This window comes from Berghia stephanieae, unplaced genomic scaffold (genome assembly GCF_034508935.2).
Source record: "Berghia stephanieae isolate SIO BIC M18660-M18661 unplaced genomic scaffold, UCSD_Bste_1.3 scaffold650, whole genome shotgun sequence".
Lineage (NCBI taxonomy): Eukaryota > Metazoa > Mollusca > Gastropoda > Nudibranchia > Aeolidiidae > Berghia > Berghia stephanieae.
Window position 1 is genome coordinate 7,501 of NW_027628067.1, and position 5,000 is coordinate 12,500.

General features: G+C 37.1%; 1 long non-coding RNA gene across 1 annotated transcript in view; it reads right to left on the minus strand.

Annotated features, from left to right (window-relative positions):
- Window positions 1-2,617: 2,617 nt before the first annotated feature.
- Window positions 2,618-5,000, minus strand: part of LOC144962164 (uncharacterized) — a 3,358-nt gene continuing 975 nt past the window's right edge. Inside the window, exons 2-3 of the long non-coding RNA XR_013643381.1 lie at window positions 4,741-4,877; window positions 2,618-3,770 (exon numbers count right to left, since the gene is read on the minus strand). This is a non-coding gene — a long non-coding RNA (uncharacterized LOC144962164). The remainder of the gene's footprint in view (window positions 3,771-4,740; window positions 4,878-5,000) is intronic.

Below are 5,000 nucleotides of genomic sequence, written 5' to 3' on the forward strand. Positions count from 1 at the left end.
TCATCTCCCAAAACAATAACTATGCATTTGACTGTTTCCCTCCCAGCTAGGTTTCCGGCCAGTGCCAGGACAAAACCAAGTAATCTCATTCCGAGACAAAGACAGAAAGCATGTTGGATAACAGATATATAAGGGGATAGAAGACACAGTATGTACCTCCCTGCCCGCTATGGGAGGTCAGGATCCCCACCCAGCGGGTCTCTATGGCTGGATAGCACAAGTGGTAGGGACTCAGTTGCTAAAAGCACTGGTGGTAGGGACTCAGTGGCTAATAGCACTGGTGGTAGGGGCTCAGTGGCTAATAGCACTGATGGTAGGGGCTCAGTGGCTAATAGCACTGATGGTAGGGACTCAGTGGCTAATTGCACTCGTGGTAGGGACTCAATGGCAAATAGCACTGGTGGAAGGGACTCAACGGCTAATTGCGCTGGTGGTAGGGACTCAACAGCTAATAGTTATAATTGTAAAAGCGCTGGTGGTAGTGGTAGGGACTCAGTGGCTAATAGCACTGGTGGTAGGGTCTCTATGGCTGGATAGCACTGGTGGTAAGGACTCAGTAACTAATTGTACTGGTGGTAGGGCTCAGTGACCAATAGTGCTGGTGGTAGGGACTCAATGGCAAATAGCACTGGTGGTATAGACTCAATGGCTAATAACACTGGTGGTAGGGACTCAGTGGCTAATAGCGCTGGTGGTAGGGACTTACTGGCTAATAGCACTGGTGGTAGGGACTCAGTGGTAAACTGCACTGGTGATGTGATAGGGAATCAAAGGCTAATAGCACTGGTGGTAGGGACTTACTGGCTAATAACACTGGTGGTAGGGACTCAATGTCTACAAAATCACTGGTGGTAGGGACTCAGTGGCTAATAACACCGATGGTAGGGACTCAATGTCTACAAAATCACTGGTGGTAGGGACTCAGTGGCTAATAATAATAACACTGGTTGTAGGGACCCAATGTCTACAAAATACTGGTGGTAGGGACTCAATGTCTACAAAATCACTGGTGGTAGGGACTCAGTGGCTAATACACTGGATGGTAGGGACTCAATTCTACAAAATCACTGGTGGTAGGGACTCAGTGGCTAATAACACTGTGGTAGGGACTCAATATCTACAAAATCACTGGTGGTAGGGACTCATGGCTAATTACCTGGTGGTAGGGACCCAATGTCTACAAAATCACTGGTGGTAGGGACTCATGGCTATTAGCACTGGTGGTAGGGACCCAATGTCTACAAAATCACTGGTGGTAGGGACTCAATGGCTAATATCAGCTGGTGGTAGGGACCCAATGTCAACAAAATCACTGGTGGTAGGGACTCATGGCTAATTGCGCTGGTGGTAGGGACTCAGTGCTAAATAGCCCTGATGGTAGGGACTCAGTCTGTAAAGCGCGGTGGTAGTGGTCAGTGGTATAGCTGTGGAAAGGAGATCAAAATAGCAGTGTAAATTGTATGTCACCATGACAGTGAATGGAATCAATTATAGATAAAAAAAAATCCACAGTGGAAGCACTACGTCGTTAAACAACCATTGAATAGGAAATATTTACTAATCCAAGGGGACCCTATAGTCAAACCGTTTTTAAATAGCAAATGCCATATGAGAGAATATTTCACCTTAGGGACGCTTTAATAAGTCGTTTTTTATTGCAATGCCAAGGTATTCCCTTTATTATGGTTAGTCTAATTGATGACGAACACACACCAAAAAAAATTAAATGTGCAGCAATGTGGTCTTATGGTATGACACTTGCTTTCATATCGGAAGGTCATGGGTTCGAGTGATTTCTTGTAAAAGGCTCTTTACTCATTTTCTCACCGTACCGTGGTGTAAAATGAGTACCTGGCCTTAACAGTGTTGTCTCTGTCCAAAGAATTGTAATATCGCCTAACAGGCGTCATGTCCTGTCCTGTCCAACATGTTAAATGTTGCTGTTGACCAGGGACCCCTTGTAAAGCGCTTTAAGCACATTTAGTGGATATTGCTCTATATAAAAAACTCAATATATTTAAATGTCTTCAATTCCACAGACAATATAGGCTAAATTTAGACCAAACACCAACCCCCCCCCCCCCCCAAAAAAAATGAATTCCTACAGTGATGCACCAAAAACCAACGGATACCTTCCAAATTTAAACACAATGTTTCCTACAGCAAGAGCAAAATCATGATGGATAGGTTTAGCAAGTCTTGAAAAATTTATTTAAAGAATTGTTTTTCGATTACGATTGAAAATATGGCACTCATGAAACGACAGGAAAAAATCCAATTTAAAAATTCAAACTACTAAATTTTAGTTTAGCCCAAAGCCAAATCCATCATGATGCAAAACCCATCATACGAAAGATTCTGACAAATTTGAAGACGATCTGATGGAAAATAATCCAGATATGAATGTTAGAAAATCAGAAAATGATGCAAAATGGATTTTTTAGAAAAAACATAATCTTTCTTTAATTTGATAAACAAGCTAATTTTGCAGACAACATCCATCAAAATTCCAAAGTATAATCAATATATGTGGAACAAGTAAATAGTAGAATTTTGAAAATTGATCAAACTCTGGAAAAAAAAATATAATTGATTCGCTAACCCATACCACTTAGAATTTTTTTTTTTTTTTTTTTTTGACATCCATTTTTCATTTTTTAAAAAATAATTTGGTGGTCAATTATGATTTATAGTTAATCTCATAAACTAATAATGTGATTGATGTTAAACACACAAAAAAAAAAATCCCCCCCCCCCAAAAAAAAACAACTCTTTAATATATTTTTTTTACATTTTAAAGGGGCACCCTATAGGCTAAAATTAGATGTAAAACCCTAAAACTAAAATTTCTAACATAGATGAACCAAAAACCAGCGTATAAATTTCTTTCAAAATTACACACAATGTATATTACATAAATAACTAGATAATGATGGAAGAGTTTACCACTGGTCTTGAAAAGAAATTCTTTAGAATATTTTTTTTAATTCGACTGAAATTGTGGCGCTGATCGACAGGAAAAAATCAATTTTTAAAATTAAAAAATCTTACATATTTAAATTTCCCCCAAAATACTTCCATCATGATGCAAAACACACAAAAAAGATTCTGAATATATTTGAAAACAATCTAAAGGAAAATGACATGTATGATTGTATGAAAATCAGAAAATGACATAAAACGGAAATTTGAGAAAGCACTAATTCGACATAAGCTGATCCATAAAATTTTCAAAATAATGAGCGTCATAGGACAAGAGATGACGAAAATTGAGTAGATTGATCTGTCTAAAAAATGTATAAATGATTCGCTAACCCATTCCCTCGAGAAATAAATGCTGAAAAATTAAAATATTTCCGTACTCTTTCATTTTATGGTCAGAGTTGATTTATACCTTACGAATTCATCATTGTAATCAGAAAAACTAATTATTTACCAGATTACTTATCAGATGATTCCTTGATATATTAAAAATTCTCGAAATATGATTTCGCAAAATATGATATGACGTACTACCCTCATTTTTCAATTTCTAAAATAGGCTACTGCTTGTGAGATAAGTATGTAATCAACTTGAACTGCAAAATCAAATCTATTTTAGACAAGAAAACAGCTGAATGGTGATAATATATCTAGCTCAAAATAAAAAGCAATAATTTTCTTTCGCAAACTCATAGGAGAAAAATTTTCTTTCGCCTCCAGGAAAAAAGTCAACACCACTTGTTTGCGACTGTTGTTTCTGTAGTTCCACAAAGAGGGTTGATCTTGTTCTGGTTTGAAAAAAAAAATGCGGCTATGTGGTCTAGTGGTATGACACTCGCTTTCGGATCGGAAGGTCCTGGGTTCGAGCCTCGCTCGGCGCATAGTTGAGTCCTTGGAAAAGACTCTTTACTCACATTCTCTCACCGTACTCAGGTGTAAAATGAGTACCTGGCCGTTAACAGCGTTGTCTTTGTCCGAAAAATTGTAATATCGCCTAACAGGCGTCATGTCTCGTCCTACATGTTAAATGTTGCTGTTGACCAGGGACCCCTTGTAAAGCGCATTGAGCACGTTAAGTGGATATTGCGCTATATAAATGCTCAATAAAAAAAATAAAAGAGACTTTTCATTAGCAATTTTAGACATGGCTATAAAATTAAATCATTGTCATAAAATGAATTTATCATTCACATACCAATTTTTTTTTAACTGGTCATCGTTCTCACCAACACAATTGAAATTTCATTGGTTTAACATCCACAGGCCAAAACTCTTGGCAACAAACTCTATTAAGTTCATAAATGCAGTAGTAACTCAATTCAAATAATCCTTTGTCAATTACATTAAGAAAATGAGCATTTACACCCGAGCATGCAAATCTCAAACTTGGTACAATGCCCAGTTTTAAACCCTCTATTACATTAGTATTGGCAAAACGAAAATCTCAAACAAACTGGACATTCCCTTGTGGTCCATTGAATTTTTTTTTCGCGAATTGTGTTGAACTGACCGAGAAAAGGAAATTGAATAGTCTCACTATCGACTCTCGACAGAGTTCATAATAACGGAGAGTTATAATCATATGAATTTTATCAAGACCACCCACATTTTCATTTACGTCCATAAAATCCTCAAATTTGGAAAACTCGAAAACACAAAAATCTCGAACAAATTGTTTGAAATTTCCGTGCTCAAGTGTACTTTAATTCACCAATAAAAAATGTAAGGATGCTATGAAGATTTGAAAAGAATACTAACCAGTTTCAAAAAGTGCTTGCAGGCACAGATGATGGTTTGCTGATTGATAAGATTGCCACAACACATCTTGAGCCAGCTATCTTTCTTGATTGTATTGTCAGGACACCAGTACGGTCAACTGAATTCTTTCCTGTTGGCTGTCGATGAAAAAAAAATTAATTAAATTCACCGCAGTGAAAATGGCACATACCAATGCCATTGCTTAAGTTAATAATTATAAATAATAATAATTATAATAATTATTATAATAATAATAATAA